Genomic DNA, 14,176 nt, shown 5'->3' with positions numbered 1-14,176 from the left:
CATTGACTCTCGTCGTGGCTATAGCGACGACAGAGCTTGCAACGCGGAACTCGGCACTCGCGCCGTATGTGACCGGTGCCATGGCACCGGAGGCAGAGCGGGGGTCTGCCTGGGACGTGCACGAGCGCATGTTCTTCCCCGACGCGAAGTTGATGAGGCAGGTCTTCCACGGTAACGCCTACCTTCAGCCGCAGGGAAACCAGGCGCGTGTGGGAGCCTTTGTCGTTGCAGCCTGCAACGCGCCACTTTTCCCTCGAAATTTCGCTGGCCTTCCCAAAAGGCGCCAGGGCACCTCTGACTTCGTCGTCCGGAGTCGTATGTAGAAGCCAATACAGCTTCATCCTGACGTCTTGATTTCGAGGGTCTATTACCATGCATCGGTGGTCCTTTACGCTGAAGGTTGGAGCAGACAAAATCTTTTGTTTGCCCTTTTCATCCTTGAAAGTGATGGCCCAGAAGTGGTTCATCTGATAGGCACCGAGGGCCTCCACTTCTGGCATCAGCTGCAGATAGTCAAGTGCCTCACGGAAATGCTCGACTCGGTAGGGCCTCGCTTTCACGTCTCCGTGCAAAAAAACGGTCGTGTTAACTGTCGATCCTGTAGGTAGTTGCGGCAAAATAACCTGGTAGTCGTCCTTCGGTGTGTCGTTCAACCTGAGACCGCGGCCCTGCTGGGCCGCTATAACCGCCCCTTCGGAGCAAAACATTCCGCGACCGTTCACTGCGGTGGCCGGAAGTGGAATCCGGCCATCCTGACACTGTATATGTCCCATGAGAAGAGGGCGCAGTGAGCGGCGCGTAACGCGCGGTATAAAGAGAAACGCAAAATTTTGTGTCAGAAGTGGGATTCGAACCCACGCCCACATGCGTGGACCAGAATTCTCGTGTAACCCGCATCGCTGGTAAGGTTTTCCTTGAGTCTGGCGCCTTAGACCACTCGGCCATCCTGACACTGTATATGTCCCATGAGAAGAGGGCGCAGTGAGCGGCGCGTAACGCACGGTATAAAGTAAAACGCAAAATTTTGTGTCAGAAGTGGGATTCGAACCCACGCCCACATGCGTGGACCAGAATTCTCGTGTAACCCGCATCGCTTGGTAAGGTTTCCCTTGAGTCTGGCGCCTTAGACCACTCGGCCATCCTGACACTGTGTATGTCCCATGAGCAGAGGGCGCAGTGAGCGGCGCGTAACGCGCGGTATAAAGAAAAACGCAAAATTTTGTGTCAGAAGTGGGATTCGAACCCACGCCCACATGCGTGGACCAGAATTCTCGTGTAACCCGAATCGCTGGGTAAGGTTTCCCTTGAGTCTGGCGCCTTAGACCACTCGGCCATCCTGACACTTTTTTTTTTCTTTATTGCCTGTTTTATAACAAATACACGTTTCACAGCTATTCTCCGCTGCGATTACAAAACAAAAAAGACAGTTCAATGTGCGGGTGTACCTTGTCGTTTAATTTTGGTTTAAAAAGGCTGAATGTTTGCAAGCTGTTCAAATGCTGTTAACCACTCAGGTGGTTCGCTGAGCGCTTTAAACGCTTCGCGAATGTACAATACATTTTCAGCAAAATATTCTTTGGCCGGTTTTGCGTCAACATCCTCATTACGCACCGCCATTCGTGTTTTCCACACGCTGTGCATGCAGAGTAACATCACCATATCACATGGCACGCCTTCTGTCTCTTCAAACGGTAAAAAACGGATTCCAAAAGGTGTTAAAGGAAATTCTTTTTTTAGTGTCCTTTGTAGAATGTCCCAAAGGAAGACTGAGTCCCTGCACTCCAGAAAAATATGCTCCATTGTCTCCGGTTTCTGACATATCTGGCAATTCACACTCCAGGGTACAAAGATCCCCTTCTCCTGCAGCCATGGCTTGACAGGAAGCGTGCCAGTGTGTAGCATGAAAAAAAAAGTTTTTGTTGTTGCTCTTACAGGCATTTTCTTAACTCTTTTTAAGACATTCTGCTCACGCCCCAGTGCATATACTGCACGGTATATTGGTACTGGACACATGATATTAACTAAATCTCGGTATAATCGCTTTCTTGCGACTGTGTTCAGGTATTCCAAAGAAAAGTGTACTTTTAGAAAACGGAAAGAGCTTATCACTTCAAACAAAAAACCTCGGACAACCACTTGACGTATGCCATACGACGTCACAACATATTCTGGCAGTGCGTCACCTAATCGCGTCTGGATAACGCACCGCAAAAAACAATCGCTTTCGTCGCGCAAGAACATGAAACGCGACACTACTTGTTTCAAAAATAAATGCGACAAACCCAACCCTCCCTTCTGCACAGCGTGAAACAGATTCAGACGACTCGTGCGCTCCCATCCTGATCCCCACACGAACATAGCAAAAACCCTGTGCAACTTTTGTATACACACTCGGGATATACATAAAACTTGCAACATATAAAACACTTTAGCGACAAGAAATAAATTGCAGACAGTGGCTCTCGTGAATATTGACAGATTCTTGCCTCCCCACTTCGTTGTTTGTGCTTTAGCCCGCTCAGTTTGTTCAGTCCATTGCATCGTGGTATCGCGATAGTATTCCAAAGGAACACCAAGATAACTGGTTGGCGTATCTGTGAACGGTACTGTTTCTAACACTGCAGGCCGGCTGTCCCATTCACCGTGCCAGAAGCCTAAGCTTCTTGGCCAGCTTATGGCACTCCCCGTTAGACTGCAAAACTTTCTTGCATCCTTGACTGCCTCCCGAATGCTCTCTTGGTCAATGCAAAAAAGTGCGATGTCATCTGCGTAAGCTAGTATTTTTACTTCCTGTGTTAAAAGACGGTAGCCGCGAATGTTTTCGTTTTCTCGTACCTTCAAACAGAAAGGTTCAAGAAAAATCGCAAAAAGTAAGGGCGACAAAGGGCACCCCTGGCGCACACTGGATAATACTGGTATATTTTCGCTGAGTCTTTTATTGATTATAAGGTGAGCGGAACAGTTCTCATAAGCCATGGCTACTCCGTCCTGAATCACTTCGCCTACATTAATGTGTTTTAGCAGGGCAAGAAGTATGCTGTGAGCAACCCTGTCAAAAGCTTTTTCTAGGTCTAACTGAACCATTGCTACACATTCGAGGTTCGCATCACAGCATTCCAATATACTCCTAGCGATGTGAATATTCGACAATATTGTTCTATTCCTAATATCGCATGTTTGGTGTGGGCCTACTATGGATTTAATAACTGACTGCATCCTTTTTCCGAGCACCTTCATGTAGATTTTATAATCCGAATTCGTAAGACTTATGGGCCTGTATCCAGCGACAGATTTCAGCTTTACCGTATCGGTGGTTTTCGGTATAAGCACAACATGACTTTTTCTGAATGATGGCGGCAAGTGCTTAGTTTCATGAGCTTCTGATATTACACAGTGCAGTATCTCGCTTATTTCGGCCTTGAAAGTTTTATAGAAAGCTGCTCCTAGGCCGTCTGGTCCAGGCGCCTTTCCTTTACCCAAATCTTCTATGGCTTCTGTAATTTCTTTCGCCGAGATCGGTCTCTCGAGTCCCTCTTTTATTTCGTCTTGTAATTTTGGCAGAAGTGTTAGAAAGGTGTTCACAAACTCTTCTGTTACGGGCACCTGCCTACCGAGCAACGCTCGGTAGTGTTCAACAAAAGCTTTTTCAATTACTTCTGGGTCTTTTGACACTGTGTTGTTAAAACAAATTTCTTTTATTATGTTTTTGGATGCGTAACCCTTTTCGTCACTGAGCGCGCGCTTAGTTGGCGCCTCTCCCAGCCACAGCCTCTCGGATCGTGCTCTTATCGCGGCTCCTTGGTAAATTTGAGCGTCCACCCTTTCAAGTTCGCGTTTAATTTCTCTAATCTGTTTCGAAAACAATCCCGGTATTGTGCACTCCGCGTTTAGAAAATAATCGAGCATGCTTTGCAGTTCTTTCTCTCTTTGTTTAGCTTTATGACGCATCACACAAGCCCTCTCGATCGCACTCATTTTCACTTCAATTTTAAACTGCTCCCACAGCTCAGCCCAATTTGTTGTAGCATCTATTTGCATTACGTCAATTTTTCCTTTTACCGTTTTGACAAACCATTCATCACTTAAGATCGTTTCGTTCATTTTCCACAGTTCCCAGTTAAAGTGAGACCCTCTATGTTTCGTGCCCAATGTACACGTTACTAGGCTGTGATCACTGAAGCTCACGTGCTTTACTGCGTAGCTACTGACCGTTTTCGCAGTAACAGTATTCGCTACAGACGCACCTGTTGGCAGCGACGGCAGTTAACTTGATAGTCCAGGGCTTCATCAGCAAAAAACCTGTTTCCGCGGCCCGACTGGGCCGCTGATACCGCTCCGGCGGAGCAAATTCCACACGCGTCCGTTTGCTATCACGGCCGGAAGTAGAATCCTGCCATCCTGACACTGTATATGTCCTATGAGAAGAGGGCGCAGTGAGCGGCGCGTAACGCGCGGTATAAAGAAAAACGCAAAATTTTGTGTCAGAAGTGGGATTCGAACCCACGCCCACATGCGTGGACCAGAATTCTCGTGTAACCCGCATCGCTGGGTAAGGTTTCCCTTGAGTCTGGCGCCTTAGACCACTCGGCCATCCTGACACTGTGTATGCCCCATGAGAAGAGGGCGCAGTGAGCGGCGCGTAACGCGCAATATAAAGAAAAACGCAAAATTTTGTGTAAGAAGTGGGATTCGAACCCACGCCCACATGCGTGGACCAGAACTCTCGTGTAACCCGCATCGCTGGGTAAGGTTTCCCTTGAGTCTGGCGCCTTAGACCACTCGGCCATCCTGACACTGTGTATGCCCCATGAGAAGAGGGCGCAGTGGGCGGCGCGTAACGCCCGGTATAAAGAAAAACGCAAAATTTTGTGTCAGAAGTGGGATTCGAACCCACGCCCAGATGCGTGGACCAGAATTCTCGTGTAACCCGCATCGCTGGGTAAGGTTTCCCTTGAGTCTGGCGCCTTAGACCACTCGGCCATCCTGACACTTTTTTTTTTCTTTATTGCCGGTCTTCGACACAGTATACGACAAAAGTACACAAAATATATTGTGCGCCAGAAGGCACGAGTGGCCTAACTGCCACGGAGGCCTGGCGTTGTCATCTTTAAAATTGCCGGATCTCTACCAAAGGCTCCAGCCTTGACAGCCACTCAGGAACATCTGTTTGCGCTTTCAAAGTCTCCAGGAATCTGTGTACGCCTTCGCGAAAATACATACGTGTTGGTTCACAAAAATAGCCAGCCATTCGGGAGCGCCATATACTGTGGAGGCCCATCAGCATAATCTGGTCGAAGGGGACGCCATCCTCATTATCAGTTGGCAGGTACCGGATCCCGTGAGAGTCTAGCGGTAATTCCTTTTTAATGGTTCTTTGGAGCACGTCCCAGAAAAATACCCCTTGCCAGCAATGAAAAAAAACGTGGTCGATTGTCTCAAGCTGCTTGCATATAAGGCAGTGGGAACCCCACGGTAGAAAGAAACCCCTTTCCTCTAGAAAGGACTTAACAGTTAATGTTCCAGTGTGTAACTTGAAAAAGAAAGATTTGGCTCCCGGCGACACCTGCATTTTTTTAACCCTTTTTAAAACATTGCCACCTGGGCCTCCAGAGTGTATGGTCCTGTACAAGGGCACTGGTAACAGCGCGTCACAAACGTCCCTATACAATGTTTTCCTTTTAACGCTACCACAAACCACAAACGCTTCTTGAAATACATTGCGTTGTAACAACATACTCAGGCAAAACTTCCCCGAGTCTTTGTTGACACCTGTGCGCAGGAATGGGTCTCTCACATCACGGAAAAATAGAAACCTGTTTACAATCTGTCGCACAAACAAATGTCCCAGTCCTAAACCACCGGCCTTCACCTGCCGAAACAAGTTCGTGCGGCTGCACCTCTCCCATGTGGACGCCCAAACAAAGACAGCAAATACACGGTGCAGCTTCTGCACGTTTACTCGGGAGCAATGTAGCACTTGCATTGCATACCACAACTTACTAATAAAAAGAAGATTGCACACTGTAGCTCTTGCGAAGACAGATAGATGAACGCTTATCCATTTGTCCGCTTTTTCTCGCGTCTCTTGCAGCTGCGCTCGCCAGTACGGATCAGTGTCTCTATAAAATTGCAGCGGCACCCCCAAGTACTTCGGAGGCGTTGTTACCCAAGCCACGTTGGCAAAAGTGTCCGGGGTTGAAGGCCATCCTCCGTGCCGAAATCCCAGGCACTTATCCCAATTCACCCGACTTCCGGTTAGCTCACTGAAGCACTGCACGCTTTCAACTGTTTTACTAACACTTTCCTTGTCCCTGCAAAGAACTGCAACATCGTCTGCATACGCAAGCAATTTCACTTCGGTTGCTTGTAGTCTAAATCCATGAATTTCATCGCTTTGTATTATGTTCAGACACAGTGCCTCAATATATACATCAAACAACAGAGGGCTGAGGGGGCAACCTTGGCGCACCGACCGTCGTACGTTTATGGGGGCCCCCAGCAACTTATTAACAAGTAGCCTCGTAGTGCAGTTTCGGTACGCCAAGCTCACTCCCTTCCGGATGACCGAACTTATATTGATGTAGTCCAGGATGCAAAACAAAATACAATGTGGCACACAATCAAATGCCATTTCCAAATCTAATTGCAGTAGTGCGACACGTGCATATGTGGCGTCACAGCATTCAAGTACACACCTCGCCTTGTGAATGTTGTAGACGATGGAACGGCCTTTGATCCCACACGTTTGATGAGGGCCAACTATTTTGCCTATAACACTCTGTAATCTGCTGGCAAGAACCTTCATATATATTTTGTAGTCTACGTTTGTCAGAGCGATAGGTCTGTATGACGATACCTGCTTAAGTTTATCTACTTTGTCGGTTTTCGGCATAAGTACAGTATGTGACGTTCCAAACGACACAGGTAAAACATTTATTTCATATGCCTCATTGAATACCGCAGTCAGCAATGGAGCTAGTTGTTGCTTGAAAGTTTTGTAGAACGCTGCACTCAAGCCATCAGGCCCAGGCGATTTACCAGGGTTTAAATTACCTATTGCACGCTCTACTTCCTGCTCGCTAACGGCCGTGTGCAGTCTTGCTTTTTGTTCCTCGTCTAGTAGTGGCATCGCCCGCAGATACAATTCTTTAAACCGGTCCAGGTCGACATAACGCAAATAGAACAATGCCTCGTAATACTCAAAGAAAGGTTGCCCGATTTCTCTATTATCTGTTGCGGTGCGACCCGCCCATTGTACCTCACTGACATGGTTCCTTCTTGCGTGCGCTTTTTCCATCCCTAGCGCCCGTTTTGTGGGCGTTTCCGCCACGGCTAGATGTTCAGCTCTCGCGCGCACAAGCGCTCCACGATAGCGTTCTTCTTCACTAATTTCTAGTTTTTGTTTTATTTTCCTAACGTCGTCCATGTATAATCCCGGTGCCTTGCACTCCAGAGCTAATAATTTTTCTAGCATAGACTTTAACTGCGTTTCATTTAGTTTTTCTTGGTACCGTATGCAGCTCGCCCTTTCAATTCCTTTTATTTTGATCTGCTGCTTGCACAGTTCCCATTCCTGGCCCAATTCATGTATTCCCCCTCCAGTGACTTTACTAATTTCTTCCTCCGCTCCCTTAGCGAATTCTTGATCATTGAGCAGTTTGTTGTTTAACTTCCAAAGATCCCACTGAAAACAGCCGCTTCGCTTTTTTGCACCAATAAAACATTGAACCATGCAGTGATCCGAGAAGGGCGCGGGCACTACGTCATAGCCATGACACTTTGGGAGCAAACATGCAGTCACGTAAATCCTGTCGAGTCGGGCGTGGCTGGTACCTTGGAAATGAGTGTACTTAACTGGACACCTGCTCACCAGGCATTCTCCCACGTCCTCTAAAGCAAATTCATCAAATAATCGAATAAGAACGGCAGTACTACTATCCCTGAAAGTACGCGTACTAGTTTTGTCATCGGCGCTCAGAACACAATTGAAGTCACCCAACAGAATGAGCTGCCTTTCCGTATTTAGGTGTTGCTTAATAACTTCAAAAAAGTCAGTCCTTTCGTCAACTGCGGTGGGTGCATATATACAGACAGCGCGCCATTCAGTAGTACAAAAAACGAAATCGCAGACAAGCCCTCGTCCTGAAGGAAGTGAAACATGCGACTGAATAACTAGACCAGGCAGTTTTTTGACAAACATGACACACCCGGCAGAAGTACCAACTGCGTGACTGACAATGGCGTAAAACCTGGACGTGAAACGCTGCACCATGCTCTCAGTCTCTTCTTCCCCTTCGACCTTTGTTTCTTGTAGACCCTGCATATCGATATCTTGGTCAGTTAGAAGGCGCAGCACATGACTCTGCTTTTTCTTTGTGGCTAAGCCTCGTACATTTAGACTGGCAACTTTAAGCGTGAGTACGGAAGCCATTTTGCTGCGGTCATAAGAGGCCGAGAGCATGGTGCTTACCTTTCGCGTCCAGCACGTCGCTAGACGCTTTTGTTGGTGCCGGGGTCACCTTTTTGGCCAGGTAGGCCTAGCTGCAAGGCCTGCTTTTCGGCGACTCTCGTTTCCGTCCTCACATTTGGCTTTGTTTTGAAGAGTGGTCGTCTCCCTTGTGTCGTTTTTGTCGGTGGCTCCTCGCTGCTAGCGGCCGCCGCCTGGTCCTTTTCGTTGCCGCGTTCGGTGTGCGTGCGTTTCGCTGTGCCGGTGACACTCAACGCTCGGCCACCGCTCTTGTCGAGGGGCCCCTGGCTGTTCCCTGGTTCAGACACGTCCGGCTCTGGTGCTCCCTCGGCACCAGTCGCCCTCCCGTCCTCTTTTCCTTCGCAGCGTATCGTCCGTTTCTTTGCTTTCTTTGGTTGTTTCTTTTCCTTCTTCCTCAGTCACCGAAGTCTTTGCAGTCACTGCAGGCTTCTCGCATTGCCCGGCTCCTTTTGCAGCTGCTTCCGCTTCGTCAACGTCCATGATGTGGTCCGCCGAATCTACCGCCATCGCAGTTCCTGTAGCAACTGCGTACGTCCGTACGCACTCCTCCTCACTGTGGCCGAAACGTCTACATTTCGAACACCTTGGTATCTTGCATTCTCGCCGTACGTGGCCCGTGCCGCTGCAGCGCAAGCACTGCATCGGCCGTCCAGGCACGACTACGAGGGCCAGCTCTCCTGCAACTCTTATCTGATGCGGCAGGTCCTCGATCTTCATACCAGGCTTCATCTTTAGGAGCACGGTTCTCGTGGTTGAACCCTTTTCGTGGACGCCTTGAACCCGCCAGCGCTCACGGGTCACTTCAGTGACCTTCCCAAACGCCGCAAGCGCCGTCCGAATGTCGTCGTCTGCCACGCCATGAAGCATCCAGTGGAGTCGAAGCTTCACCTGCTGGTCCTCTGGGTCCAGGACAAGGCACCGGCGCCCCTTGACGTTCAGCTCCTTGAAGGCGAGAAGCCGCTTCGTTGCTTCCGCGCTGCCTAAAGTCACCGCCCAGACGTGGTTGATTTGGTACGCCCCCAAAGCCACCACGTCAGGCAGCGTACCGGTCTTGGTCAGCGCGTCTCGGAAATCTTCGACTCTAAACGGTCGCACTCGTGGGTCTCCGTGCAAAAAAAACCGTGTTGAAAACAACACGTCCGGTGGGCAGAGTTGGCAAAATAATCTGGTACTCGCTATCTTGAACTTCTTCAGGCCTGTTTCCGCGGCCGCCGAAGGCCGCAATCGCCGCTCTGCTGGAGCTCGTGATTCGCCGTCCGTCACGCTCGGTGGCCGGAAGTAGAATGTCGGCCATCCTGACACTGTATATGTCCCATGAGAAGAGGGCGCAGTGAGCGGCGCGTAACGCGCGGTATAAAGAAAAACGCAAAATGTTGTGTCAGAAGTCGTATTCGAACCCACGCCCACATGCGTGGGCCAGAATTCTCGTGTAACCCCCATCGCTGGGTAAGGTTTCCCTTGAGTCTGGCGCCTTAGACCACTCGGCCATCCTGACACAGTATATGTTTCATGAGAAGAGGGCGCAGTGAGCGGCGCGTAACGCGCGGTATAAAGAAAAACGCAAAATATTGTGTCAGAAGTGGGCTTCTAACCCACGCCCACATGCGTGGACCAGAATTCTCGTGTAACCCGCATCGCTGGGTAAGGTTTCCCTTGAGTCTGGCGCCTTAGACCACTCGGCCATCCTGACACTTTTTTTTCTTTATTGCCGTTTTGGACGCATAACACAAAGTAACATGATAAAACACTTCAGCCACACTTGGGCTGACGCGAGTGGTGCTAAAATCTTTTAAATTGGACTAATTCATCAAGTAGTGGTATCCACTCTGGTGGATCAGTCTATGCCCTGAAACATTCTCGAAGATAAAGAACACTTTCGATGAAGTTTTCACGTGTGGTACTGGTATTTATGTCTGCATGTCGCACCTGCATTCGCGTTTTCCACAGACTGTGGAGGCCAAGGAGCATGATTAAGTCGTAGGGCAGTTCTTCACTATCAACTGGTAAGTACCGGATGCCGTAAGGATTTAAAGGGAGTTCCTTTTTAATCGTCCTCTGAAGGACATCCCAGTAAAAAATGGGATCCCAACATTCTAGGAAGACATGTTCCACTGTCTCGGGCTTCCTGCATAACAAGCAGTTTGTTGTCCATGGCACGAATAGCCCTTTATCATGCAGCCAGGTTTTAACAGGCAGCGTACCGGAATGCAGTTTAAAAAAAAAGGTTTTGACAACTGGTCTAACGGGCATGTTCTTAATTCTTTTAAAGATATCTTGACCTGGGCCTCCAAACTGTGGTGTCCGATAAATGGGTACTGGCAACATCACGTCAACCAGAGCTTTGTACAGCCTTTTCTTATTAACATTGCATAGGTACTCAGGGCTGAAACGTACTTCCAACATCTTGTACGACAGAACAACCTCGCGCAAGTATCCTGTCACAGCACCACACATGTTATCACAGGAGACCAGCCTTCCAGGGAGCAGTCTCTGTAGGCGCACTTGCATAACAGTTCTTAGAAACGGATCACTTTGATCACGTAAGAACATAAATCGCATGACCACTTGTCGCAAAAAAAGATGCGCCAGGCCAAGCCCTCCTCTTTTAACTGAAACAAACAGGTTAGTTCGGCTGGTTCTTTCCCAGGTGGACGACCAAATAAAAACAGCAAAAACACGATGCATTTTTTGAATAGCTGTTCGTGTCGCACACAGCACATTCATGACATACCATAGCCTCGAAACCAAAAAGATATTACAGATAGAGGCACGGGAAAACATTGATAGCTGTCGTCCTTGCCACGCCACCGCTTTCTCTTTCATTCTCAAAGTTTCTTCTTTCCAGTACGAGCTGGGATCCCGATAAATCCCGGTATATCCCGGTATACCGGTATCCCGAGGATCCCGGTATATGTCCCATGAGAACAGGGCGCAGTGAGCGGCGCGTAACGCGCGGTATAAAGCAAAACGCAAAATTTTGTGTCAGAAGTGGGATTCGAACCCACGCCCACATACGTGGACCAGAATTCTCGTATAACCCGCATCGCTGGGTAAGGTTTCCCTTGAGTCTGGCGCCTTAGACCACTCGGCCATCCTGACACTTTAAAAACTTTTATTCAGAAAAGGCATGTACATACAGAAAACCCACCTTGGTGTTCTTGACCAATGTGGTTAATTAAAGATTTTTCATTCGTACCAACTCATCAAGTACCCAAATCCAATCTGGTGGCTCGGTTAAAGTACTATATACCTCGCGCATGTAGGTTATGCTCTCTATAAAGTTTTCTCTGGCTGACATTGCCTTGGGGTCTGCGTGCCTGACTCCCATTCTTGTGGTCCAAAGGCTATGTAGCCCCAGTATCATAGTCATGTCATAGGGGAAGCTGTTTTCATTCTGTACTGAGAGATATCGAATTCCGTGTGGTGTTATCGGTAACTCTTTCTTCAGGGTTCGTTGCAAAACATCCCAAAAGAAGAATGGATCCAAACAATCAATGAACGTGTGTTCGATTGTTTCTGGTTTCTTGCACAAAAGGCAGTTTCTTGTCCACGGTACAAATATTCCCTTTTCATCGAGCCATGTTTTTACAGGGAGTGTGTTTGTGTGTAAATTGAAAAAGAATATTTTAACAGCTCCTCTAACAGTCATTTTTCAAACTCTTTTTAATACATCTTGGCCTGGGCCTGCAATGTTTAGCGATCTGTATAGTGGTACTGGCATCATTACATCGATTAAATCTTTATATAGTTTCTTTCTCGGTACAAGGCTCAGGTACTCGAATGAGAAGCGTGTTTACAAGGCTCAACACTCGAATGAGAAGCGTGTTTTAAGTATCCTAAACGACGTGACTAATTCCCTGAAGTAACCTTTTACACCACAGTCGATTGCAGCCGCACTAGACACAGCGAATTCGGGCAATACATTCTTAAGGCGCATTTGCATCATCGCTCTCAAAAACGGGTCTCTCGTGTCCCGCAGGAACATAAAACGCGACACAATTTGTCGGATGAACAGATGAGAAAGGCCGAGGCCTCCGTCTTTCACTGGGCGAAACAGATTAGTGCGGCTGATTCTCTCCCAATTGGAGCCCCAAATAAAAACCGCAAATATTCGGTGCAGTTTCTGCACGTTGACGCGTGACATCGACAAAAACTGCAACACATACCACACTTTGGCAATCAAAAAAACATTGCACGCACTGGCCCTAGCAAACATCGATAATTCGCGGCCTTGCCACCCTCCAACTTTTTCCTTCACCCTTGGCGTCAGGTCATCCCAGTAATCTGCAGTTTGTTTATATTGCTCGAGAGGCACGCCTAAATACGTAGAAGGACTTCTTGCCCACGTGATGGTCGCAAATCTTTCTGGTGTAAAGTCCCATATTCCGTGCCAGAAACCGACACTTTTTTCCCAGTTTATCGCGGAACCTGTTGTTTGCAAAAATCTGGTGACGCTTATGGCTTCTTCCATGCTATTGCGGTCAGTGCAAAAGATTCCTACATCATCAGCGTAGGCAAGGATTTTCACATGATGCGTCTGAAGCCTGAAACCATGTACTTTTTCATTAATAATAAGACTGAGGCAGAAGGGTTGAAGATAAAGAGCGAAAAGCAGCGATGACAACGCACATCCTTGTTTTATAGATGACCGGACGTCAATACTCTGGGTGAGGTTCTTGTTAACTATGATGCGTACAGTACAATCATTATAAGCCATGTTTAAACCTTCTAATAACACTTTGCCAATATTGACATGTTCAAGCACAGAGAAAAGAACATCGTGTGCGACACGGTCGAAAGCCTTGGCGAGATCGAGTTGTAACATAGCAACTCGTCCCGAGATGGCATCACAACATTCTAGAACGCTGCGGGCTACATGCACATTTGTACATATCGAACGTCCTTTTATTCCACATGTCTGGTGCGGTCCAACGAGAAGCATAATAACGCTTTGCAAATGTTTAGCTAAAATTTTGGTATAGATCTTATAGTCCACATTTGTAAGAGTTATTGGGCGATAGGCCCCTACTGATAACAGTCTAGTTGGATCATCTGTCTTCGGTATCAAAACAATATGGGCAGCGCGGAAGGAAGGCGGTAACCGTTTTTCCTCATAGGCTTTGCTTATAACGTTATGCAAAATTGGGCTTATTTCTTCAATGAATATTTTGTTAAAGGCTGCTCCTATTCCGTCCGGCCCAGGTGTTTTTCCTGAAGTTAATTCTTTTATGGCACTTTTCACTTCCTCTATACTTATTAGTTGTTCTAATCGCGTCTTACACTCTTCATCGAGCTTAGGCATTACATTAATAACCTCGGTTCTCAGCCCAGTTCTATCGCCTTTCTTATTCGCAAATAATTCGCTGTAATGTTCGACAAATGCCTGCTCAATTTTACTCCTGTCTGATGTGTGTTCTTTACGGTAGTTGATCTGTCGTATTTCGTTTTGAGCCGCGTATTTTCTTTCGTCACACATCGCTCGCTTGTTGGGCGTTTCACCCAACCATATCTTTTCGGCTCGCGCCCTTATCACTGCTGCTCTATACATTTCGGTTGCAATTACTTCTAGTTTGCTTTTCACTTCGCGAATTGCTTTTATATACATGCCGGGATTGCCGCTTTCCATACATATAAGAAAATCGAGTTGGCACTGGAGTTCTTTTTCATAACACTTTTGCTTTTGACTAA

At 47.7% G+C, this 14,176-nt stretch overlaps 8 non-coding genes across 8 annotated transcripts; all 8 read right to left on the bottom strand.

Annotated features, from left to right (window-relative positions):
* Positions 1-833: 833 nt before the first annotated feature.
* Positions 834-951, bottom strand: TRNAL-CAA (transfer RNA leucine (anticodon CAA)). Its single transcript has 2 exons — positions 914-951; positions 834-879 (listed from the first exon to the last, which is right to left on the bottom strand). It is a non-coding gene; the product is annotated as a tRNA-Leu (tRNA).
* Positions 952-1,027: 76 nt separating this feature from the next.
* On the bottom strand, positions 1,028-1,146 carry TRNAL-CAA (transfer RNA leucine (anticodon CAA)). The gene is made up of 2 exons: positions 1,109-1,146; positions 1,028-1,073 (listed from the first exon to the last, which is right to left on the bottom strand). It is a non-coding gene; the product is annotated as a tRNA-Leu (tRNA).
* A 76-nt stretch (positions 1,147-1,222) lies between these two features.
* On the bottom strand, positions 1,223-1,341 carry TRNAL-CAA (transfer RNA leucine (anticodon CAA)). The gene is made up of 2 exons: positions 1,304-1,341; positions 1,223-1,268 (listed from the first exon to the last, which is right to left on the bottom strand). It is a non-coding gene; the product is annotated as a tRNA-Leu (tRNA).
* Positions 1,342-4,479: 3,138 nt separating this feature from the next.
* On the bottom strand, positions 4,480-4,598 carry TRNAL-CAA (transfer RNA leucine (anticodon CAA)). The gene is made up of 2 exons: positions 4,561-4,598; positions 4,480-4,525 (listed from the first exon to the last, which is right to left on the bottom strand). It is a non-coding gene; the product is annotated as a tRNA-Leu (tRNA).
* Positions 4,599-4,674: 76 nt separating this feature from the next.
* TRNAL-CAA (transfer RNA leucine (anticodon CAA)) lies at positions 4,675-4,793 on the bottom strand. Its single transcript has 2 exons — positions 4,756-4,793; positions 4,675-4,720 (listed from the first exon to the last, which is right to left on the bottom strand). It is a non-coding gene; the product is annotated as a tRNA-Leu (tRNA).
* A 76-nt stretch (positions 4,794-4,869) lies between these two features.
* On the bottom strand, positions 4,870-4,988 carry TRNAL-CAA (transfer RNA leucine (anticodon CAA)). Its single transcript has 2 exons — positions 4,951-4,988; positions 4,870-4,902 (listed from the first exon to the last, which is right to left on the bottom strand). It is a non-coding gene; the product is annotated as a tRNA-Leu (tRNA).
* A 5,071-nt stretch (positions 4,989-10,059) lies between these two features.
* TRNAL-CAA (transfer RNA leucine (anticodon CAA)) lies at positions 10,060-10,178 on the bottom strand. The gene is made up of 2 exons: positions 10,141-10,178; positions 10,060-10,105 (listed from the first exon to the last, which is right to left on the bottom strand). It is a non-coding gene; the product is annotated as a tRNA-Leu (tRNA).
* A 1,290-nt stretch (positions 10,179-11,468) lies between these two features.
* TRNAL-CAA (transfer RNA leucine (anticodon CAA)) lies at positions 11,469-11,587 on the bottom strand. Its single transcript has 2 exons — positions 11,550-11,587; positions 11,469-11,514 (listed from the first exon to the last, which is right to left on the bottom strand). It is a non-coding gene; the product is annotated as a tRNA-Leu (tRNA).
* Between the last annotated feature and the right edge of the window lie 2,589 nt (positions 11,588-14,176).

The sequence above is a fragment of the Dermacentor andersoni genome, chromosome 4 (assembly GCF_023375885.2).
Source record: "Dermacentor andersoni chromosome 4, qqDerAnde1_hic_scaffold, whole genome shotgun sequence".
NCBI lineage: Eukaryota > Metazoa > Arthropoda > Arachnida > Ixodida > Ixodidae > Dermacentor > Dermacentor andersoni.
The sequence above is the reverse complement of the archived record's forward strand: the minus strand, read 5'-3'. Positions and strand labels throughout refer to the sequence as shown.